The following is a 24,972-nucleotide window of genomic DNA, read 5'->3' on the forward strand; positions in this document are numbered from 1 at the left end:
TCCTCTCAGATTCCAGAACTTTCTGCCACAGAAATGTGAGGAACATGTGTTTTTTTAGCCAAATTTTGAGGTTTGCAAAGGATTCTGGGTAACAGAACCTGGTCCGAGCCCCGCAAGTCACCCCTCCTTGGATTCCCCTAGGTCTCTAGTTTTCAGAAATGCACAGGTTTGGTAGGTTTCACTAGGTGCCGGCTGAGCTAAAGGCCAAAATCTACAGGTAGGCACTTTGCAAAAAACACCTCTGTTTTTTTCCAAAATTTAGGATGTGTCCACGTTGCGCTTTGGGGTGTTTCCTGTCGCCAGCGCTACGCCTACCCACGCAAGTGAGGTATCATTTTTATCGGGAGACTTGGGGGAACGCTGGGTGGAAGGAAATTTGTAGCTCCTCTCAGATTCCAGATCATTCTGCCACAGAAATGTGAGGAACATGTGTTTTTTTAGCCAAATTTTGAGGTTTGCAAAGGATTCTTGGTAACAGAACCTGGTCCGAGCCCCGCAAGTCACCCCTCCTTGGATTCCTCTAGGTCTCTAGTTTTCAGAAATGTACAGGTTTGGTAGGTTTTCCTAGGTGCCGGCTGAGCTAGAGGCCAAAATCTACAGGTAGGCACTTCGCAAAAAACACCTCTGTTTTCTCCCAAAATTTAGGATGTGTCCACGTTGCGCTTTGGGGTGTTTCCTGTCGCCGGCGCTAGGCCTACCCACGCAAGTGAGGTATCATTTTTATCGGGAGACTTGGGGGAACGCTGGGTGGAAGGAAATTTGTAGCTCCTCTCAGATTCCAGAACATTCTGCCACAGAAATGTGAGGAACATGTGTTTTTTTAGCCAAATTTTGAGGTTTGCAAAGGATTCTGGGTAACAGAACCTGGTCCGAGTCCCGCAAGTCACCCCTCCTTGGATTCCCCTAGGTCTCTAGTTTTCAGAAATTCACAGGTTTGGTAGGTTTCTCTAGGTGCCGGCTGAGCTAGAGGCCAAAATCTACAGGTAGGCACTTCGCAAAAAACACCTCTGTTTTCTCCCAAAATTTAGGATGTGTCCACGTTGCGCTTTGGGGTGTTTCCTGTCGCCGGCGCTAGGCCTACCCACGCAAGTGAGGTATCATTTTTATCGGGAGACTTGGGGGAACGCTGGGTGGAAGGAAATTTGTAGCTTCTCTCAGATTCCAGAACTTTCTGCCACAAAAATGTGAGGAGCATGTGTTTTTTTAGCCAAATTTTGAGGTTTGCAAAGGATTCTGGGTAACAGAACCTGGTCCGAGCCCCGCAAGTCACCCCTCCTTGGATTCCCCTAGGTCTCTAGTTTTCAGAAATACACAGGTTTGGTAGGATTCCCTAGGTGCCGGCTGAGCTAGAGGCCAAAATCTACAGGTAGGCACTTCGCAAAAAACACCTCTGTTTTTTTCCAAAATTTAGGATGTGTCCACGTTGCGCTTTGGGGTGTTTCCTGTCGCCGGCGCTAGGCCTACCCACGCAAGTGAGGTATCATTTTTATCGGGAGACTTGGGGGAACGCTGGGTGGAAGGAAATTTGTAGCTCCTCTGATTCCAGAACTTTCTGCCACAGAAATGTGAGGAACATGTGTTTTTTTAGCCAAATTTTGAGGTTTGCAAAGGATTCTGGGTAACAGAACCTGGTCCGAGCCCCGCAAGTCACCCCTCCTTGGATTCCCCTAGGTCTCTAGTTTTCAGAAATGCACAGGTTTGGTAGGTTTCCCTAGGTGCCGGCTGAGCAAGAGGCCAAAATCTACAGGTAGGCACTTCGCAAAAAACACCTCTGTTTTCTCCCAAAATTTAGGATGTGTCCACGTTGCGCTTTGGGGTGTTTCCTGTCGCCGGCGCTAGGCCTACCCACGCAAGTGAGGTATCATTTTTATCGGGAGACTTGGGGGAACGCTGGGTGGAAGGAAATTTGTAGCTCCTCTCAGATTCCAGAACTTTCTGCCACAGAAATGTGAGGAACATGTGTTTTTGTAGCCAAATTTTGAGGTTTGCAAAGGATTCTGGGTAACAGAACCTGGTCAGAGACCCACAGGTCACCCCATCTTGGATTCCCCTAGGTCTCTAGTTTTCAAAAATGCACAGGTTTGGTAGGTTTCCCTAGGTGCCGGGTGAGCTACAGGCCAAAATCCACAGGTAGGCACTGTTTTCTTTCAAAAAATGGGATGTGTCCACGTTGCGTTTTGGGGCGTTTCCTGTTGCGGGCGCCAGGCCTACCCACGCAAGTGAGGTATCATTTTTATCGGGAGACTTGGGGGAACGCTGGGTGGAAGGAAATTTGTAGCTCCTCTCAGATTCCAGAACTTTCTGCCACAAAAATGTGAGGAGCATGTGTTTTTTTAGCCAAATTTTGAGGTTTGCAAAGGATTCTGGGTAACAGAACCTGGTCCGAGCCCCGCAAGTCACCCCTCCTTGGATTCCCCTAGGTCTCTAGTTTTCAGAAATACACAGGTTTGGTAGGTTTCCCTAGGTGCCGGCTGAGCTAGAGGCCAAAATCTACAGGTAGGCACTTCGCAAAAAACACCTCTGTTTTCTCCCAAAATTTAGGATGTGTCCACGTTGCGCTTTGGGGTGTTTCCTGTCGCCGGCGCTAGGCTTACCCACGCAAGTGAGGTATCATTTTTATCGGGAGACTTGGGGGGAACGCTGGGTGGAAGGAAATTTGTAGCTCCTCTCAGATTCCAGAACTTTCTGCCACAGAAATGTGAGGAACATGTGTTTTTTTAGCCAAATTTTGAGGTTTGCAAAGGATTCTGGGTAACAGAACCTGGTCCGAGCCCCGCAAGTCACCCCTCCTTGGATTCCCCTAGGTCTCTAGTTTTCAGAAATGCACAGGTTTGGTAGGTTTCCCTAGGTGCCGGCTGAGCTAGAGGCCAAAATCTACAGGTAGGCACTTCGCAAAAAACACCTCTGTTTTCTCCCAAAATTTAGGATGTGTCCACGTTGCGCTTTGGGGTGTTTCCTGTCGCCGGCGCTAGTGCTACCCACGCAAGTGAGGTATCATTTTTATCGGGAGACTTGGGGGAACGCTGGGTGGAAGGAAATTTGTAGCTGCTCTCAGATTCCAGACTTTCTGCCACAGAAATGTGAGGAACATGTGTTTTTTTAGCCAAATTTTAAGGTTTGCAAAGGATTCTGGGTAACAGAACCTGGTCCGAGCCCCGCAAGTCACCCCTCCTTGGATTCCCCTAGGTCTCTAGTTTTCAGAAATGCACAGGTTTGGTAGGTTTCCCTGGGTGCCGGCTGAGCTAGAGGCCAAAATCTACAGGTAGGCAGATCGCAAAAAACACCTCTGTTTTCTCCCAAAATTTAGGATGTTTCCACGTTGCGCTTTGGGGTGTTTCCTGTCGCCGGCGCTAGGCCTACCCACGCAAGTGAGGTATCATTTTTATCGGGAGACTTAGGGGAACGCTGGGTGGAAGGAAATTTGTAGCTCCTCTCAGATTCCAGAACTTTCTGCCACAGAAATGTGAGGAACATGTTTTTTTTTAGCCAAATTTTGAGGTTTGCAAAGGATTCTGGGTAACAGAACCTGGTCAGAGACCCACAGGTCACCCCATCTTGGATTCCCCTAGGTCTCTAGTTTTCAAAAATGCACAGGTTTGGTAGGTTTCCCTAGGTGCCGGGTGAGCTACAGGCCAAAATCCACAGGTAGGCACTGTTTTCTTTAAAAAAATGGGATGTGTCCACGTTGCGTTTTGGGGCGTTTCCTGTTGCGGGCGCTAGGCCTACCCACGCAAGTGAGGTATCATTTTTATCGGGAGACTTGGGGGAACGCTGGGTGGAAGGAAATTTGTAGCTCCTCTCAGATTCCAGAACTTTCTGCCACAAAAATGTGAGGAGCATGTGTTTTTTTAGCCAAATTTTGAGGTTTGCAAAGGATTCTGGGTAACAGAACCTGGTCCGAGCCCCGCAAGTCACCCCTCCTTGGATTCCCCTAGGTCTCTAGTTTTCAGAAATGCACAGGTTTGGTAGGTTTCCCTAGGTGCCGGCTGAGCTAGAGGCCAAAATCTACAGGTAGGCACTTTGCAAAAAACACCTCTGTTTTCTCCCAAAATTTAGGATGTGTCCACGTTGCGCTTTGGGGTGTTTCCTGTCGCCGGCGCTAGGCTTACCCACGCAAGTGAGGTATCATTTTTATCGGGAGACTTGGGGGAACGCTGGGTGGAAGGAAATTTGTAGCTCCTCTCAGATTCCAGAACTTTCTGCCACAGAAATGTGAGGAACATGTGTTTTTTTAGCCAAATTTTGAGGTTTGCAAAGGATTCTGGGTAACAGAACCTGGTCCGAGCCCTGCAAGTCACCCCTCCTTGGATTCCCCTAGGTCTCTAGTTTTCAGAAATGCACAGGTTTGGTAGGATTCCCTAGGTGCCGGCTGAGCTAGAGGCCAAAATCTACAGGTAGGCACTTCGCAAAAAAACGCTCAGTTTTTTTCCAAAATTTAGGATGTGTCCACGTTGTGCTTTGGGGTGTTTCCTGTCGCCGGCGCTAGGCCTACCCACGCAAGTGAGGTATCATTTTTATCGGGAGACTTGGGGGAACGCTGGGTGGAAGGAAATTTGTAGCTCCTCTCAGATTCCAGAACTTTCTGCCACAGAAATGTGAGGAACATGTGTTTTTTTTGCCAAATTTTGAGGTTTGCAAAGGATTCTGGGTAACAGAATCTGGTCCGAGCCCCGCAAGTCACCCCTCCTTGGATTCCCCTAGGTCTCTAGTTTTCAGAAATGCACAGGTTTGGTAGGTTTCCCTAGGTGCCGGCTGAGCTAGAGGCCAAAATCTACAGGTAGGCACTTCGCAAAAAACACCTCTGTTTTCTCCCAAAATTTAGGATGTGTCCACGTTGCGCTTTGGGGTGTTTCCTGTCACCGGCGCTAGGCTTACCCACGCAAGTGAGGTATCATTTTTATCGGGAGACTTGGGGGAACGCTGGGTGGAAGGAAATTTGTAGCTCCTCTCAGATTCCAGAACTTTCTGCCACAGAAATGTGAGGAACATGTGTTTTTTTAGCCAAATTTTGAGGTTTGCAAAGGATTCTGGGTAACAGAACCTGGTCCGAGCCCCGCAAGTCACCCCTCCTTGGATTCCCCTAGGTCACTAGTTTTCAGAAATGCACAGGTTTGGTAGGTTTCCCTGGGTGCCGGCTGAGCTAGAGGCCAAAATCTACAGGTAGGCAGATCGCAAAAAACACCTCTGTTTTCTCCCAAAATTTAGGATGTGTCCACGTTGCGCTTTGGGGTGTTTCCTGTCGCCGGCGCTAGGCCTACCCACGCAAGTGAGGTATCATTTTTATCGGGAGACTTGGGGGAACGCTGGGTGGAAGGAAATTTGTAGCTCCTCTCAGATTCCAGAACTTTCTGCCACAGAAATGTGAGGAACATGTGTTTTTTTAGCCAAATTTTGAGGTTTGCAAAGGATTCTGGGTAACAGAACCTGGTCAGAGACCCACAGGTCACCCCATCTTGGATTCCCCTAGGTCTCTAGTTTTCAAAAATGCACAGGTTTGGTAGGTTTCCCTAGGTGCCGGGTGAGCTACAGGCCAAAATCCACAGGTAGGCACTGTTTTCTTTCAAAAAATGGGATGTGTCCACGTTGCGTTTTGGGGCGTTTCCTGTTGCGGGCGCTAGGCCTACCCACGCAAGTGAGGTATCATTTTTATCGGGAGACTTGGGGGAACGCTGGGTGGAAGGAAATTTGTAGCTCCTCTCAGATTCGAGAACTTTCTGCCACAAAAATGTGAGGAGCATGTGTTTTTTTAGCCAAATTTTGAGGTTTGCAAAGGATTCTGGGTAACAGAACCTGGTCTGAGCCCCGCAAGTCACCCCTCCTTGGATTCCCCTAGGTCTCTAGTTTTCAGAAATGCACAGGTTTGGTAGGTTTCCCTAGGTGCCGGCTGAGCTAGAGGCCAAAATCTACAGGTAGGCACTTCGCAAAAAACACCTCTGTTTTCTCCCAAAATTTAGGATGTGTCCACGTTGCGCTTTGGGGTGTTTCCTGTCGCCGGCGCTAGGCTTACCCACGCAAGTGAGGTATCATTTTTATGGGGAGACTTGGGGGAACGCTGGGTGGAAGGAAATTTGTAGCTCCTCTCAGATTCCAGAACTTTCTGCCACAGAAATGTGAGGAACATGTGTTTTTTTAGCCAAATTTTGAGGTTTGCAAAGGATTCTGGGTAACAGAACCTGGTCCGAGCCCCGCAAGTCACCCCTCCTTGGATTCCCCTAGGTCTCTAGTTTTCAGAAATGCACAGGTTTGGTAGGTTTCACTAGGTGCCGGCTGAGCTAGAGGCCAAAATCTACAGGTAGGCACTTCGCAAAAAACACCTCTGTTTTTTTCCAAAATTTAGGATGTGTCCACGTTGCGCTTTGGGGTGTTTCCTGTCGCCAGCGCTAGGCCTACCCACGCAAGTGAGGTATCATTTTTATCGGGAGACTTGGGGGAACGCTGGGTGGAAGGAAATTTGTAGCTCCTCTCAGATTCCAGAACATTCTGCCACAGAAATGTGAGGAACATGTGTTTTTTTAGCCAAATTTTGAGGTTTGCAAAGGATTCTGGGTAACAGAACCTGGTCCGAGCCCCGCAAGTCACCCCTCCTTGGATTCCCCTAGGTCTCTAGTTTTCAGAAATGCACAGGTTTGGTAGGTTTCCCTAGGTGCCGGCTGAGCTAGAGGCCAAAATCTACAGGTAGGCACTTCGCAAAAAAACCTCTGTTTTTTTCCAAAATTTAGGATGTGTCCACGTTGCGCTTTCGTGTGTTTCCTGTCGCCGGCGCTAGGCCTACCCACGCAAGTGAGGTATCATTTTTATCGGGAGACTTGGGGGAACGCTGGGTGGAAGGAAATTTGTAGCTCCTCTCAGATTCCAGAACTTTCTGCCACAGAAATGTGAGGAACATGTGTTTTTTTAGCCAAATTTTGAGGTTTGCAAAGGATTCTGGGTAACAGACCCTGGTCCGAGCCCCGCAAGTCACCCCTCCTTGGATTCCCCTAGGTCTCTAGTTTTCAGAAATGCACAGGTTTGGTAGGATTCCCTAGGTGCCGGCTGAGCTAGAGGCCAAAATCTACAGGTAGGCACTTCGCAAAAAAACGCTCTGTTTTTTTCAAAAATTTAGGATGTGTCCACGTTGTGCTTTGGGGTGTTTGCTGTCGCCGGCGCTAGGCCTACCCACGCAAGTGAGGTATCATTTTTATCGGGAGACTTGGGGGAACGCTGGGTGGAAGGAAATTTGTAGCTCCTCTCAGATTCGAGAACTTTCTGCCACAAAAATGTGAGGAGCATGTGTTTTTTTAGCCAAATTTTGAGGTTTGCAAAGGATTCTGGGTAACAGAACCTGGTCCGAGCCCCGCAAGTCACCCCTCCTTGGATTCCCCTAGGTCTCTAGTTTTCAGAAATGCACAGGTTTGGTAGGTTTCCCTAGGTGCCGGCTGAGCTAGAGGCCAAAATCTACAGGTAGGCACTTCGCAAAAAACACCTCTGTTTTCTCCCAAAATTTAGGATGTGTCCACGTTGCGCTTTGGGGTGTTTCCTGTCGCCGGCGCTAGGCTTACCCACGCAAGTGAGGTATCATTTTTATCGGGAGACTTGGGGGAACGCTGGGTGGAAGGAAATTTGTAGCTCCTCTCAGATTCCAGAACTTTCTGCCACAGAAATGTGAGGAACATGTGTTTTTTTAGCCAAATTTTGAGGTTTGCAAAGGATTCTGGGTAACAGAACCTGGTCCGAGCCCCGCAAGTCACCCCTCCTTGGATTCCCCTAGGTCTCTAGTTTTCAGAAATGCACAGGTTTGGTAGGTTTCACTAGGTGCCGGCTGAGCTAGAGGCCAAAATCTACAGGTAGGCACTTCGCAAAAAACACCTCTGTTTTTTTCCAAAATTTAGGATGTGTCCACGTTGCGCTTTGGGGTGTTTCCTGTCGCCAGCGCTAGGCCTACCCACGCAAGTGAGGTATCATTTTTATCGGGAGACTTGGGGGAACGCTGGGTGGAAGGAAATTTGTAGCTCCTCTCAGATTCCAGAACATTCTGCCACAGAAATGTGAGGAACATGTGTTTTTTTAGCCAAATTTTGAGGTTTGCAAAGGATTCTGGGTAACAGAACCTGGTCCGAGCCCCGCAAGTCACCCCTCCTTGGATTCCCCTAGGTCTCTAGTTTTCAGAAATGCACAGGTTTGGTAGGTTTCCCTAGGTGCCGGCTGAGCTAGAGGCCAAAATCTACAGGTAGGCACTTCGCAAAAAAACCTCTGTTTTTTTCCAAAATTTAGGATGTGTCCACGTTGCGCTTTCGTGTGTTTCCTGTCGCCGGCGCTAGGCCTACCCACGCAAGTGAGGTATCATTTTTATCGGGAGACTTGGGGTAACGCTGGGTGGAAGGAAATTTGTAGCTCCTCTCAGATTCCAGAACTTTCTGCCACAGAAATGTGAGGAACATGTGTTTTTTTAGCCAAATTTTGAGGTTTGCAAAGGATTCTGGGTAACAGAACCTGGTCCGAGCCCCGCAAGTCACCCCTCCTTGGATTCCCCTAGGTCTCTAGTTTTCAGAAATGCACAGGTTTGGTAGGATTCCCTAGGTGCCGGCTGAGCTAGAGGCCAAAATCTACAGGTAGGCACTTCGCAAAAAAACGCTCCGTTTTTTTCAAAAATTTAGGATGTGTCCACGTTGTGCTTTGGGGTGTTTGCTGTCGCCGGCGCTAGGCCTACCCACGCAAGTGAGGTATCATTTTTATCGGGAGACTTGGGGGAACGCTGGGTGGAAGGAAATTTGTAGCTCCTCTCAGATTCCAGAACTTTCTGCCACAGAAATGTGAGGAACATGTGTTTTTTTTGCCAAATTTTGAGGTTTGCAAAGGATTCTGGGTAACAGAACCTGGTCCGAGCCCCGCAAGTCACCCCTCCTTGGATTCCCCTAGGTCTCTAGTTTTCAGAAATGCACAGGTTTCGTAGGTTTCCCTAGGTGCCGGCTGAGCTAGAGGCCAAAATCTACAGGTAGGCACTTCGCAAAAAACACCTCTGTTTTCTCCCAAAATTTAGGATGTGTCCACGTTGCGCTTTGGGGTGTTTCCTGTCGCCGGCGCTAGGCTTACCCACGCAAGTGAGGTATCATTTTTATCGGGAGACTTGGGGGAACGCTGGGTGGAAGGAAATTTGTAGCTCCTCTCAGATTCCAGAACTTTCTGCCACAGAAATGTGAGGAACATGTGTTTTTTTAGCCAAATTTTGAGGTTTGCAAAGGATTCTGGGTAACAGAACCTGGTCCGAGCCCCGCAAGTCACCCCTCCTTGGATTCCCCTAGGTCTCTAGTTTTCAGAAATGCACAGGTTTGGTAGGTTTCACTAGGTGGCGGCAGAGCTAAAGGCCAAAATCTACAGGTAGGCACTTCGCAAAAAACACCTCTGTTTTTTTCCAAAATTTTGGATGTGTCCACGTTGCGCTTTGGGGTGTTTCCTGTCGCCAGCGCTAGGCCTACCCACGCAAGTGAGGTATAATTTTTATCGGGAGACTTGGGGGAACGCTGGGTGGAAGGAAATTTGTAGCTCCTCTCAGATTCCAGAACATTCTGCCACAGAAATGTGAGGAACATGTGTTTTTTTAGCCAAATTTTGAGGTTTGCAAAGGATTCTGGGTAACAGAACCTGGTCCGAGCCCCGCAAGTCACCCCTCCTTGGATTCCCCTAGGTCTCTAGTTTTCAGAAATGCACAGGTTTGGTAGGTTTCTCTAGGTGCCGGCTGAGCTAGAGGCCAAAATCTACAGGTAGGCACTTCGCAAAAAACACCTCTGTTTTCTCCCAAAATTTAGGATGTGTCCACGTTGCGCTTTGGGGTGTTTCCTGTCGCCGGCGCTAGGCCTACCCACGCAAGTGAGGTATCATTTTTATCGGGAGACGTGGGGGAACGCTGGGTGGAAGGAAATTTGTAGCTCCTCTCAGATTCCAGAACTTTCTGCCACAGAAATGTGAGGAACATGTGTTTTTTTAGCCAAATTTTGAGGTTTGCAAAGGATTCTGGGTAACAGAACCTGGCTCGAGCCCCGCAAGTCACCCCTCCTTGGATTCCCCTAGGTCTCTAGTTTTCAGAAATGCACAGGTTTGGTAGGATTCCCTAGGTGCCGGCTGAGCTAGAGGCCAAAATCTACAGGTAGGCACTTCGCAAAAAACACCTCAGTTTTTTTCCAAAATTTAGGATGTGTCCACGTTGTGCTTTGGGGTGTTTCCTGTCGCCGGCGCTAGGCCTACCCACGCAAGTGAGGTATCATTTTTATCGGGAGACTTGGGGGAACGCTGGGTGGAAGGAAATTTGTAGCTCCTCTCAGATTCCAGAACTTTCTGCCACAGAAATGTGAGGAACATGTGTTTTGTTTGCCAAATTTTGAGGTTTGCAAAGGATTCTGGGTAACAGAACCTGGTCCGAGCCCCGCAAGTCACCCCTCCTTGGATTCCCCTAGGTCTCTAGTTTTCAGAAATGCACAGGTTTCGTAGGTTTCCCTAGGTGCCGGCTGAGCTAGAGGCCAAAATCTACAGGTAGGCACTTCGCAAAAAACACCTCTGTTTTCTCCCAAAATTTAGGATGTGTCCACGTTGCGCTTTGGGGTGTTTCCTGTCGCCGGCGCTAGGCCTACCCACGCAAGTGAGGTATCATTTTTATCGGGAGACTTGGGGGAACGCTGGGTGGAAGGAAATTTGTAGCTCCTCTCAGATTCCAGAACTTTCTGCCACAGAAATGTGAGGAACATGTGTTTTTTTAGCCAAATTTTGAGGTTTGCAAAGGATTCTGGGTAACAGAACCTGGTCCGAGCGCCGCAAGTCACCCCTCCTTGGATTCCCCTAGGTCTCTAGTTTTCAGAAATGCACAGGTTTGGTAGGTTTCCCTAGGTGCCGGCTGAGCAAGAGGCCAAAATCTACAGGTAGGCACTTCGCAAAAAACACCTCTGTTTTCTCCCAAAATTTAGGATGTGTCCACGTTGCGCTTTGGGGTGTTTCCTGTCGCCGGCGCTAGGCCTACCCACGCAAGTGAGGTATCATTTTTTTCGGGAGACTTGGGGGAACGCTGGGTGGAAGGAAATTTGTAGCTCCTCTCAGATTCCAGAACTTTCTGCCACAGAAATGTGAGGAACATGTGTTTTTTTAGCCAAATTTTGAGGTTTGCAAAGGATTCTGGGTAACAGAACCTGGTCCGAGCCCCGCAAGTCACCCCTCCTTGGATTCCCCTAGGTCTCTAGTTTTCAGAAATGCACAGGTTTGGTAGGTTTCACTTGGTGCCGGCTGAGCTAAAGGCCAAAATCTACAGGTAAGCACTTCGCAAAAAACACCTCTGTTTTTTTCTAAAATTTAGGATGTGTCCACGTTGCGCTTTGGGGTGTTTCCTGTCGCCAGCGCTAGGCCTACCCACGCAAGTGAGGTATAATTTTTATCGGGAGACTTGGGGGAACGCTGGGTGGAAGGAAATTTGTAGCTCCTCTCAGATTCCAGAACTTTCTGCCACAGAAATGTGAGGAACATGTGTTTTTTTAGCCAAATTTTGAGGTTTGCAAAGGATTCTGGGTAACAGAACCTGGTCCGAGCCCCGCAAGTCACCCCTCTTTGGATTCCCCTAGGTCTCTAGTTTTCAGAAATGCACAGGTTTGGTAGGTTTCCCTAGGTGCCGGCTGAGCTAGAGGCCAAAATCTACAGGTAGGCACTTCGCAAAAAACACCTCTGTTTTCTCCCAAAATTTAGGATGTGTCCACGTTGCGCTTTGGGGTGTTTCCTGTCGCCGGCGCTAGGCCTACCCACGCAAGTGAGGTATCATTTTTATCGGGAGACTTGGGGGAACGCTGGGTGGAAGGAAATTTGTAGCTCCTCTCAGATTCCAGAACTTTCTGCCACAGAAATGTGAGGAACATGTGTTTTTGTAGCCAAATTTTGAGGTTTGCAAAGGATTCTGGGTAACAGAACCTGGTCAGAGACCCACAGGTCACCCCATCTTGGATTCCCCTAGGTCTCTAGTTTTCAAAAATGCACAGGTTTGGTAGGTTTCCCTAGGTGCCGGGTGAGCTACAGGCCAAAATCCACAGGTAGGCACTGTTTTCTTTCAAAAAATGGGATGTGTCCACGTTGCGTTTTGGGGCGTTTCCTGTTGCGGGCGCCAGGCCTACCCACGCAAGTGAGGTATCATTTTTATCGGGAGACTTGGGGGAACGCTGGGTGGAAGGAAATTTGTAGCTCCTCTCAGATTCCAGAACTTTCTGCCACAGAAATGTGAGGAACATGTGTTTTTTTAGCCAAATTTTGAGGTTTGCAAAGGATTCTGGGTAACAGAACCTGGTCCGAGCCCCGCAAGTCACCCCTCCTTGGATTCCCCTAGGTCTCTAGTTTTCAGAAATGCACAGGTTTGGTAGGTTTCACTAGGTGCCGGCTGAGCTAAAGGCCAAAATCTACAGGTAGGCACTTCGCAAAAAACACCTCTGTTTTTTTCCAAAATTTTGGATGTGTCCACTTTGCGCTTTGGGGTGTTTCCTGTCGCCAGCGCTAGGCCTACCCACGCAAGTGAGGTATAATTTTTATCGGGAGACTTGGGGGAACGCTGGGTGGAAGGAAATTTGTAGCTCCTCTCAGATTCCAGAACATTCTGCCACAGAAATGTGAGGAACATGTGTTTTTTTAGCCAAATTTTGAGGTTTGCAAAGGATTCTGGGTAACAGAACCTGGTCCGAGCCCCGCAAGTCACCCCTCCTTGGATTCCCCTAGGTCTCTAGTTTTCAGAAATGCACAGGTTTGGTAGGTTTCCCTAGGTGCCGGCTGAGCTAGAGGCCAAAATCTACAGGTAGGCACTTCGCAAAAAACACCTCTGTTTTCTCCCAAAATTTAGGATGTGTCCACGTTGCGCTTTGGGGTGTTTCCTGTCGCCGGCGCTAGGCTTACCCACGCAAGTGAGGTATCATTTTTATCGGGAGACTTGGGGGAACGCTGGGTGGAAGGAAATTTGTATCTCCTCTCAGATTCCAGAACTTTCTGCCACAAAAATGTGAGGAGCATGTGTTTTTTTAGCCAAATTTTGAGGTTTGCAAAGGATTCTGGGTAACAGAACCTGGTCCGAGCCCCGCAAGTCACCCCTCCTTGGATTCCCCTAGGTCTCTAGTTTTCAGAAATGCACAGGTTTGGTAGGTTTCCCTAGGTGCCGGCTGAGCTAGAGGCCAAAATCTACAGGTAGGCACTTCGCAAAAAACACCTCTGTTTTCTCCCAAAATTTAGGATGTGTCCACGTTGCGCTTTGGGGTGTTTCCTGTCGCCGGCGCTAGGCTTACCCACGCAAGTGAGGTATCATTTTTATCGGGAGACTTGGGGGAACGCTGGGTGGAAGGAAATTTGTAGCTCCTCTCAGATTCCAGAACTTTCTGCCACAAAAATGTGAGGAGCATGTGTCTTTTTTGGCCAAATTTTGAGGTTTGCAAAGGATTCTGGGTAACAGAACCTGGTCCGAGCCCCGCAAGTCACCCCTCCTTGGATTCCCCTAGGTCTCTAGTATTCAGAAATGCACAGGTTTGGTAGGTTTCACTAGGTGCCGGCTGAGCTAAAGGCCAAAATCTACAGGTAGGCACTTCGCAAAAAACACCTCTGTTTTTTTCTAAAATTTAGGATGTGTCCACGTTGCGCTTTGGGGTGTTTCCTGTTGCCAGCGCTAGGCCTACCCACGCAAGTGAGGTATAATTTTTATCGGGAGACTTGGGGGAACGCTGGGTGGAAGGAAATTTGTAGCTCCTCTCAGATTCCAGAACTTTCTGCCACAGAAATGTGAGGAACATGTGTTTTTGTAGCCAAATTTTGAGGTTTGCAAAGGATTCTGGGTAACAGAACCTGGTCAGAGACCCACAGGTCACCCCATCTTGGATTCCCCTAGGTCTCTAGTTTTCAAAAATGCACAGGTTTGGTAGGGTTCCCTAGGTGCCGGGTGAGCTACAGGCCAAAATCCACAGGTAGGCACTGTTTTCTTTCAAAAAATGGGATGTGTCCACGTTGCGTTTTGGGGCGTTTCCTGTTGCGGGCGCCAGTCCTACCCACGCAAGTGAGGTATCATTTTTATCGGGAGACTTGGGGGAACGCTGGGTGGAAGGAAATTTGTAGCTCCTCTCAGATTCCAGAACTTTCTGCCACAAAAATGTGAGGAGCATCTGTTTTTTTAGCCAAATTTTGAGGTTTGCAAAGGATTCTGGGTAACAGAACCTGGTCCGAGCCCCGCAAGTCACCCCTCCTTGGATTCCCCTAGGTCTCTAGTTTTCAGAAATACACAGGTTTGGTAGGTTTCCCTAGGTGCCGGCTGAGCTAGAGGCCAAAATCTACAGGTAGGCACTTCGCAAAAAACACCTCTGTTTTCTCCCAAAATTTAGGATGTGTCCACGTTGCGCTTTGGGGTGTTTCCTGTCGCCGGCGCTAGGCTTACCCACGCAAGTGAGGTATCATTTTTATCGGGAGACTTGGGGGGAACGCTGGGTGGAAGGAAATTTGTAGCTCCTCTCAGATTCCAGAACTTTCTGCCACAGAAATGTGAGGAACATGTGTTTTTTTAGCCAAATTTTGAGGTTTGCAAAGGATTCTGGGTAACAGAACCTGGTCCGAGCCCCGCAAGTCACCCCTCCTTGGATTCCCCTAGGTCTCTAGTTTTCAGAAATGCACAGGTTTGGTAGGTTTCACTAGGTGCCGGCTGAGCTAAAGGCCAAAATCTACAGGTAGGCACTTCGCAAAAAACACCTCTGTTTTTTTCCAAAATTTTGGATGTGTCCACTTTGCGCTTTGGGGTGTTTCCTGTCGCCAGCGCTAGGCCTACCCACGCAAGTGAGGTATAATTTTTATCGGGAGACTTGGGGGAACGCTGGGTGGAAGGAAATTTGTAGCTCCTCTCAGATTCCAGAACATTCTGCCACAGAAATGTGAGGAACATGTGTTTTTTTAGCCAAATTTTGAGGTTTGCAAAGGATTCTGGGTAACAGAACCTGGTCCGAGCCCCGCAAGTCACCCCTCCTTGGATTCCCCTAGGTCTCTAGTTTTCAGAAATGCACAGGTTTGGTAGGTTTCCCTAGGTGCCGGCTGAGCTAGAGGCCAAAATCTACAGGTAGGCACTTCGCAAAAAACACCTCTGTTTTCTCCCAAAATTTAGGATGTGTCCACGTTGCGCTTTGGGGTGTTTCCTGTCGCCGGCGCTAGGCTTACCCACGCAAGTGAGGTATCATTTTTATCGGGAGACTTGGGGGAACGCTGGGTGGAAGGAAATTTGTAGCTCCTCTCAGATTCCAGAACTTTCTGCCACAAAAATGTGAGGAGCATGTGTTTTTTTAGCCAAATTTTGAGGTTTGCAAAGGATTCTGGGTAACAGAACCTGGTCCGAGCCCCGCAAGTCACCCCTCCTTGGATTCCCCTAGGTCTCTAGTTTTCAGAAATACACAGGTTTGGTAGGTTTCCCTAGGTGCCGGCTGAGCTAGAGGCCAAAATCTACAGGTAGGCACTTCGCAAAAAACACCTCTGTTTTCTCCCAAAATTTAGGATGTGTCCACGTTGCGCTTTGGGGTGTTTCCTGTCGCCGGCGCTAGGCTTACCCACGCAAGTGAGGTATCATTTTTATCGGGAGACTTGGGGGGAACGCTGGGTGGAAGGAAATTTGTAGCTCCTCTCAGATTCCAGAACTTTCTGCCACAGAAATGTGAGGAACATGTGTTTTTTTAGCCAAATTTTGAGGTTTGCAAAGGATTCTGGGTAACAGAACCTGGTCCGAGCCCCGCAAGTCACCCCTCCTTGGATTCCCCTAGGTCTCTAGTTTTCAGAAATGCACAGGTTTGGTAGGTTTCACTAGGTGCCGGCTGAGCTAAAGGCCAAAATCTACAGGTAGGCACTTCGCAAAAAACACCTCTGTTTTTTTCCAAAATTTTGGATGTGTCCACTTTGCGCTTTGGGGTGTTTCCTGTCGCCAGCGCTAGGCCTACCCACGCAAGTGAGGTATAATTTTTATCGGGAGACTTGGGGGAACGCTGGGTGGAAGGAAATTTGTAGCTCCTCTCAGATTCCAGAACATTCTGCCACAGAAATGTGAGGAACATGTGTTTTTTTAGCCAAATTTTGAGGTTTGCAAAGGATTCTGGGTAACAGAACCTGGTCCGAGCCCCGCAAGTCACCCCTCCTTGGATTCCCCTAGGTCTCTAGTTTTCAGAAATGCACAGGTTTGGTAGGTTTCCCTAGGTGCCGGCTGAGCTAGAGGCCAAAATCTACAGGTAGGCACTTCGCAAAAAACACCTCTGTTTTCTCCCAAAATTTAGGATGTGTCCACGTTGCGCTTTGGGGTGTTTCCTGTCGCCGGCGCTAGGCTTACCCACGCAAGTGAGGTATCATTTTTATCGGGAGACTTGGGGGAACGCTGGGTGGAAGGAAATTTGTAGCTCCTCTCAGATTCCAGAACTTTCTGCCACAAAAATGTGAGGAGCATGTGTTTTTTTAGCCAAATTTTGAGGTTTGCAAAGGATTCTGGGTAACAGAACCTGGTCCGAGCCCCGCAAGTCACCCCTCCTTGGATTCCCCTAGGTCTCTAGTTTTCAGAAATGCACAGGTTTGGTAGGTTTCCCTAGGTGCCGGCTGAGCTAGAGGCCAAAATCTACAGGTAGGCACTTCGCAAAAAACACCTCTGTTTTCTCCCAAAATTTAGGATGTGTCCACGTTGCGCTTTGGGGTGTTTCCTGTCGCCGGCGCTAGGCTTACCCACGCAAGTGAGGTATCATTTTTATCGGGAGACTTGGGGGAACGCTGGGTGGAAGGAAATTTGTAGCTCCTCTCAGATTCCAGAACTTTCTGCCACAAAAATGTGAGGAGCATGTGTCTTTTTTGGCCAAATTTTGAGGTTTGCAAAGGATTCTGGGTAACAGAACCTGGTCCGAGCCCCGCAAGTCACCCCTCCTTGGATTCCCCTAGGTCTCTAGTATTCAGAAATGCACAGGTTTGGTAGGTTTCACTAGGTGCCGGCTGAGCTAAAGGCCAAAATCTACAGGTAGGCACTTCGCAAAAAACACCTCTGTTTTTTTCTAAAATTTAGGATGTGTCCACGTTGCGCTTTGGGGTGTTTCCTGTTGCCAGCGCTAGGCCTACCCACGCAAGTGAGGTATAATTTTTATCGGGAGACTTGGGGGAACGCTGGGTGGAAGGAAATTTGTAGCTCCTCTCAGATTCCAGAACTTTCTGCCACAGAAATGTGAGGAACATGTGTTTTTGTAGCCAAATTTTGAGGTTTGCAAAGGATTCTGGGTAACAGAACCTGGTCAGAGACCCACAGGTCACCCCATCTTGGATTCCCCTAGGTCTCTAGTTTTCAAAAATGCACAGGTTTGGTAGGGTTCCCTAGGTGCCGGGTGAGCTACAGGCCAAAATCCACAGGTAGGCACTGTTTTCTTTCAAAAAATGGGATGTGTCCACGTTGCGTTTTGGGGCGTTTCCTGTTGCGGGCGCCAGTCCTACCCACGCAAGTGAGGTATCATTTTTATCGGGAGACTTGGGGGAACGCTGGGTGGAAGGAAATTTGTAGCTCCTCTCAGATTCCAGAACTTTCTGCCACAAAAATGTGAGGAGCATCTGTTTTTTTAGCCAAATTTTGAGGTTTGCAAAGGATTCTGGGTAACAGAACCTGGTCCGAGCCCCGCAAGTCACCCCTCCTTGGATTCCCCTAGGTCTCTAGTTTTCAGAAATACACAGGTTTTGTAGGTTTCCCTAGGTGCCGGCTGAGCTAGAGGCCAAAATCTACAGGTAGGCACTTCGCAAAAAACACCTCTGTTTTCTCCCAAAATTTAGGATGTGTCCACGTTGCGCTTTGGGGTGTTTCCTGTCGCCGGCGCTAGGCTTACCCACGCAAGTGAGGTATCATTTTTATCGGGAGACTTGGGGGGAACGCTGGGTGGAAGGAAATTTGTAGCTCCTCTCAGATTCCAGAACTTTCTGCCACAGAAATGTGAGGAACATGTGTTTTTTTAGCCAAATTTTGAGGTTTGCAAAGGATTCTGGGTAACAGAACCTGGTCCGAGCCCCGCAAGTCACCCCTCCTTGGATTCCCCTAGGTCTCTAGTTTTCAGAAATGCACAGGTTTGGTAGGTTTCACTAGGTGCCGGCTGAGCTAAAGGCCAAAATCTACAGGTAGGCACTTCGCAAAAAACACCTCTGTTTTTTTCCAAAATTTTGGATGTGTCCACTTTGCGCTTTGGGGTGTTTCCTGTCGCCAGCGCTAGGCCTACCCACGCAAGTGAGGTATAATTTTTATCGGGAGACTTGGGGGAACGCTGGGTGGAAGGAAATTTGTAGCTCCTCTCAGATTCCAGAACATTCTGCCACAGAAATGTGAGGAACATGTGTTTTTTTAGCCAAATTTTGAGGTTTGCAAAGGATTCTGGGTAACAGAACCTGGTCCGAGCCCCGCAAGTCACCCCTCCTTGGATTCCCCTAGGTCTCTAGTTTTCAGAAATGCACAGGTTTGGTAGGTTTCCCTAGGTGCCGGCTGAGCTAGAGGCCAAAATCTACAGGTAGGCACTTCGCAAAAAACACCTCTGTTTTCTCCCAAAATTTAGGATGTGTCCACGTTGCGCTTTGGGGTGTTTCCTGTCGCCGGCGCTAGGCTTACCCACGCAAGTGAGGTATCATTTTTATCGGGAGACTTGGGGGAACGCTGGGTGGAAGGAAATTTGTAGCTCCTCTCAGATTCCAGAACTTTCTGCCACAAAAATGTGAGGAGCATGTGTTTTTTTAGCCAAATTTTGAGGTTTGCAAAGGATTCTGGGTAACAGAACCTGGTCCGAGCCCCGCAAGTCACCCCTCCTTGGATTCCCCTAGGTCTCTAGTTTTCAGAAATACACAGGTTTGGTAGGTTTCCCTAGGTGCCGGCTGAGCTAGAGGCCAAAATCTACAGGTAGGCACTTCGCAAAAAACACCTCTGTTTTCTCCCAAAATTTAGGATGTGTCCACGTTGCGCTTTGGGGTGTTTCCTGTCGCCGGCGCTAGGCTTACCCACGCAAGTGAGGTATCATTTTTATCGGGAGACTTGGGGGGAACGCTGGGTGGAAGGAAATTTGTAGCTCCTCTCAGATTCCAGAACTTTCTGCCACAGAAATGTGAGGAACATGTGTTTTTTTAGCCAAATTTTGAGGTTTGCAAAGGATTCTGGGTAACAGAACCTGGTCCGAGCCCCGCAAGTCACCCCTCCTTGGATTCCCCTAGGTCTCTAGTTTTCAGAAATGCACAGGTTTGGTAGGTTTCACTAGGTGCCGGCTGAGCTAAAGGCCAAAATCTACAGGTAGGCACTTCGCAAAAAACACCTCTGTTTTTTTCCAAAATTTTGGATGTGTCCACTTTGCGCTTTGGGGTGTTTCCTGTCGCCAGCGCTAGGCCTACCCACGCAAGTGAGGTATAATTTTTATCGGGAGACTTGGGGGAACGCTGGGTGGAAGGAAATTTGTAGCTCCTCTCAGATTCCAGAACATTCTGCCACAGAAATGTGAGGAACATGTGTTTTTTTAGCCAAATTTTGAGGTTTGCAAAGGATTCTGGGTAACAGAACCTGGTCCGAGCCCCGCAAGTCACCCCTCCTTGGATTCCCCTAGGTCTCTAGTTTTCAGAAATGCACAGGTTTGGTAGGTTTCCCTAGGTGCCGGCTGAGCTAGAGGCCAAAATCTACAGGTAGGCACTTCGCAAAAAACACCTCTGTTTTCTCCCAAAATTTAGGATGTGTCCACGTTGCGCTTTGGGGTGTTTCCTGTCGCCGGCGCTAGGCTTACCCACGCAAGTGAGGTATCATTTTTATCGGGAGACTTGGGGGAACGCTGGGTGGAAGGAAATTTGTAGCTCCTCTCAGATTCCAGAACTTTCTGCCACAAAAATGTGAGGAGCATGTGTTTTTTTAGCCAAATTTTGAGGTTTGCAAAGGATTCTGGGTAACAGAACCTGGTCCGAGCCCCGCAAGTCACCCCTCCTTGGATTCCCCTAGGTCTCTAGTTTTCAGAAATGCACAGGTTTGGTAGGTTTCCCTAGGTGCCGGCTGAGCTAGAGGCCAAAATCTACAGGTAGGCACTTCGCAAAAAACACCTCTGTTTTCTCCCAAAATTTAGGATGTGTCCACGTTGCGCTTTGGGGTGTTTCCTGTCGACGGCGCTAGGCTTACCCACGCAAGTGAGGTATCATTTTTATCGGGAGACTTGGGGGAACGCTGGGTGGAAGGAAATTTGTAGCTCCTCTCAGATTCCAGAACTTTCTGCCACAAAAATGTGAGGAGCATGTGTCTTTTTTGGCCAAATTTTGAGGTTTGCAAAGGATTCTGGGTAACAGAACCTGGTCCGAGCCCCGCAAGTCACCCCTCCTTGGATTCCCCTAGGTCTCTAGTATTCAGAAATGCACAGGTTTGGTAGGTTTCACTAGGTGCCGGCTGAGCTAAAGGCCAAAATCTACAGGTAGGCACTTCGTAAAAAACACCTCTGTTTTTTTCTAAAATTTAGGATGTGTCCACGTTGCGCTTTGGGGTGTTTCCTGTTGCCAGCGCTAGGCCTACCCACGCAAGTGAGGTATAATTTTTATCGGGAGACTTGGGGGAACGCTGGGTGGAAGGAAATTTGTAGCTCCTCTCAGATTCCAGAACTTTCTGCCACAGAAATGTGAGGAACATGTGTTTTTGTAGCCAAATTTTGAGGTTTGCAAAGGATTCTGGGTAACAGAACCTGGTCAGAGACCCACAGGTCACCCCATCTTGGATTCCCCTAGGTCTCTAGTTTTCAAAAATGCACAGGTTTGGTAGGGTTCCCTAGGTGCCGGGTGAGCTACAGGCCAAAATCCACAGGTAGGCACTGTTTTCTTTCAAAAAATGGGATGTGTCCACGTTGCGTTTTGGGGCGTTTCCTGTTGCGGGCGCCAGTCCTACCCACGCAAGTGAGGTATCATTTTTATCGGGAGACTTGGGGGAACGCTGGGTGGAAGGAAATTTGTAGCTCCTCTCAGATTCCAGAACTTTCTGCCACAAAAATGTGAGGAGCATGTGTTTTTTTAGCCAAATTTTGAGGTTTGCAAAGGATTCTGGGTAACAGAACCTGGTCCGAGCCCCGCAAGTCACCCCTCCTTGGATTCCCCTAGGTCTCTAGTTTTCAGAAATACACAGGTTTGGTAGGTTTCCCTAGGTGCCGGCTGAGCTAGAGGCCAAAATCTACAGGTAGGCACTTCGCAAAAAACACCTCTGTTTTCTCCCAAAATTTAGGATGTGTCCACGTTGCGCTTTGGGGTGTTTCCTGTCGCCGGCGCTAGGCTTACCCACGCAAGTGAGGTATCATTTTTATCGGGAGACTTGGGGGAACGCTGGGTGGAAGGAAATTTGTAGCTCCTCTCAGATTCCAGAACTTTCTGCCACAGAAATGTGAGGAACATGTGTTTTTTTAGCCAAATTTTGAGGTTTGCAAAGGATTCTGGGTAACAGAACCTGGTCCGAGCCCCGCAAGTCACCCCTCCTTGGATTCCCCTAGGTCTCTAGTTTTCAGAAATGCACAGGTTTGGTAGGTTTCACTAGGTGCCGGCTGAGCTAAAGGCCAAAATCTACAGGTAGGCACTTCGCAAAAAACACCTCTGTTTTTTTCCAAAATTTTGGATGTGTCCACTTTGCGCTTTGGGGTGTTTCCTGTCGCCAGCGCTAGGCCTACCCACGCAAGTGAGGTATAATTTTTATCGGGAGACTTGGGGGAACGCTGTGTGGAAGGAAATTTGTAGCTCCTCTCAGATTCCAGAACATTCTGCCACAGAAATGTGAGGAACATGTGTTTTTTTAGCCAAATTTTGAGGTTTGCAAAGGATTCTGGGTAACAGAACCTGGTCCGAGCCCCACAAGTCACCCCTCCTTGGATTCCCCTAGGTCTCTAGTTTTCAGAAATGCACAGGTTTGGTAGGTTTCCCTAGGTGCCGGCTGAGCTAGAGGCCAAAATCTACAGGTAGGCACTTCGCAAAAAACACCTCTGTTTTCTCCCAAAATTTAGGATGTGTCCACGTTGCGCTTTGGGGTGTTTCCTGTCGCCGGCGCTAGGCTTACCCACGCAAGTGAGGTATCATTTTTATCGGGAGACTTGGGGGAACGCTGGGTGGAAGGAAATTTGTAGCTCCTCTCAGATTCCAGAACTTTCTGCCACAAAAATGTGAGGAGCATGTGTTTTTTTAGCCAAATTTTGAGGTTTGCAAAGGATTCTGGGTAACAGAACCTGGTCCGAGCCCCGCAAGTCACCCCTCCTTGGATTCCCCTAGGTCTGTAGTTTTCAGAAATGCACAGGTTTGGTAGGTTTCCCTAGGTGCCGGCTGAGCTAGAGGCCAAAATCTACAGGTAGGCACTTCGCAAAAAACACCTCTGTTTTCTCCCAAAATTTAGGATGTGTCCACGTTGCGCTTTGGGGTGTTTCCTGTCGCCGGCGCTAGGCTTACCCACGCAAGTGAGGTATCATTTTTATCGGGAGACTTGGGGGAACGCTGGGTGGAAGGAAATTTGTAGCTCCTCTCAGATTCCAGAACTTTCTGCACAAAAATGTGAGGAGCATGTGTTTTTTTAGCCAAATTTTGAGGTTTGCAAAGGATTCTGGGTAACAGAACCTGGTCCGAGCCCCGCAAGTCACCCCTCCTTGGATTCCCCTAGGTCTCTAGTTTTCAGAAATGCACAGGTTTGGTAGGTTTCCCTAGGTGCCGGCTGAGCTAGAGGCCAAAATCTACAGGTAGGCACTTCGCAAAAAACACCTCTGTTTTCTCCCAAAATTTAGGATGTGTCCACGTTGCGCTTTGGGGTGTTTCCTGTCGCCGGCGCTAGGCTTACCCACGCAAGTGAGGTATCATTTTTATCGGGAGACTTGGGGGAACGCTGGGTGGAAGGAAATTTGTAGCTCCTCTCAGATTCCAGAACTTTCTGCCACAGAAATGTGAGGAACATGTGTTTTTTTAGCCAAATTTTGAGGTTTGCAAAGGATTCTGGGTAACAGAACCTGGTCCGAGCCCCGCAAGTCACCCCTCCTTGGATTCCCCTAGGTCTCTAGTTTTCAGAAATGCACAGGTTTGGTAGGTTTCACTAGGTGCCGGCTGAGCTAAAGGCCAAAATCTACAGGTAGGCACTTCGCAAAAAACACCTCTGTTTTTTTCCAAAATTTAGGATGTGTCCACGTTGCGCTTTGGGGTGTTTCCTGTCGCCAGCGCTAGGCCTACCCACGCAAGTGAGGTATCATTTTTATCGGGAGACTTGGGGGAACACTGGGTGGAAGGAAATTTGTAGCTCCTCTCAGATTCCAGAACTTTCTGCCACAGAAATGTGAGGAACATGTGTTTTTTTAGCCAAATTTTGAGGTTTGCAAAGGATTCTGGGTAACAGAACCTGGTCCGAGCCCCGCAAGTCACCCCCCCTTGGATTCCCCTAGGTCTCTAGTTTTCAGAAATGCACAGGTTTGGTAGGTTTCCCTAGGTGCCGGCTGAGCTAGAGGCCAAAATCTACAGGTAGGCACTTCGCAAAAAACACCTCTGTTTTCTTCCAAAATTTAGGATGTGTCCACGTTGCGCTTTGGGGTGTTTCCTGTCGCCGGTGCTAGGCCTACCCACGCAAGTGAGGTATCATTTTTATCGGGAGACTTGGGGGAACGCTGGGTGGAAGGAAATTTGTAGCTCCTCTCAGATTCCAGAACTTTCTGCCACAGAAATGTGAGGAACATGTGTTTTTTTAGCCAAATTTTGAGGTTTGCAAAGGATTCTGGGTAACAGAACCTGGTCCGAGCGCCGCAAGTCACCCCTCCTTGGATTCCCCTAGGTCTCTAGTTTTCAGAAATGCACAGGTTTGGTAGGTTTCCCTAGGTGCCGGCTGAGCAAGAGGCCAAAATCTACAGGTAGGCACTTCGCAAAAAACACCTCTGTTTTCTCCCAAAATTTAGGATGTGTCCACGTTGCGCTTTGGGGTGTTTCCTGTCGCCGGCGCTAGGCCTACCCACGCAAGTGAGGTATCATTTTTATCGGGAGACTTGGGGGAACGCTGGGTGGAAGGAAATATGTAGCTCCTCTCAGATTCCAGAACTTTCTGCCACAGAAATGTGAGGAACATGTGTTTTTTTAGCCAAATTTTGAGGTTTGCAAAGGATTCTGGGTAACAGAACCTGGTCCGAGCCCCGCAAGTCACCCCTCCTTGGATTCCCCTACGTCTCTAGTTTTCAGAAATGCACAGGTTTGGTAGGTTTCACTAGGTGCAGGCTGAGCTAAAGGCCAAAATCTACAGGTAGGCACTTCGCAAAAAACACCTCTGTTTTTTTCCAAAATTTTGGATGTGTCCACGTTGCGCTTTGGGGTGTTTCCTGTCGCCGGCGCTAGGCCTACCCACGCAAGTGAGGTATCATTTTTATCGGGAGACTTGGGGGAACGCTGGGTGGAAGGAAATTTGTAGCTCCTCTCAGATTCCAGAACTTTCTGCCACAGAAATGTGAGGAACATGTGTTTTTTTAGCCAAATTTTGAGGTTTGCAAAGGATTCTGGGTAACAGAACCTGGTCCGAGCCCCGCAAGTCACCCCTCCTTGGATTCCCCTAGGTCTCTAGTTTTCAGAAATGCACAGGTTTTGTAGGTTTCCCTAGGTTCCGGCTGAGCTAGAGGCCAAAATCTACAGGTAGGCACTTCGCAAAAAACACCTCTGTTTTTTTCCAAAATTTAGGATGTGTCCACGTTGCGCTTTGGGGTGTTTCCTGTCGCCGGCGCTAGGCCTACCCACGCAAGTGAGGTATCATTTTTATCGGGAGACTTGGGGGAACGCTGGGTGGAAGGAAATTTGTAGCTCCTCTCAGATTCCAGAACTTTCTGCCACAGAAATGTGAGGAACATGTGTTTTTTTAGCCAAATTTTGAGGTTTGCAAAGGATTCTGGGTAACAGAATCTGGTCCGAGCCCCGCAAGTCACCCCTCCTTGGATTCCCCTAGGTCTCTAGTTTTCAGAAATGCACAGGTTTGGTAGGTTTCCCTAGGTGCCGGCT

The sequence above is a fragment of the Pleurodeles waltl genome, chromosome 10 (genome assembly GCF_031143425.1).
Source record: "Pleurodeles waltl isolate 20211129_DDA chromosome 10, aPleWal1.hap1.20221129, whole genome shotgun sequence".
Taxonomy (NCBI): domain Eukaryota; kingdom Metazoa; phylum Chordata; class Amphibia; order Caudata; family Salamandridae; genus Pleurodeles; species Pleurodeles waltl.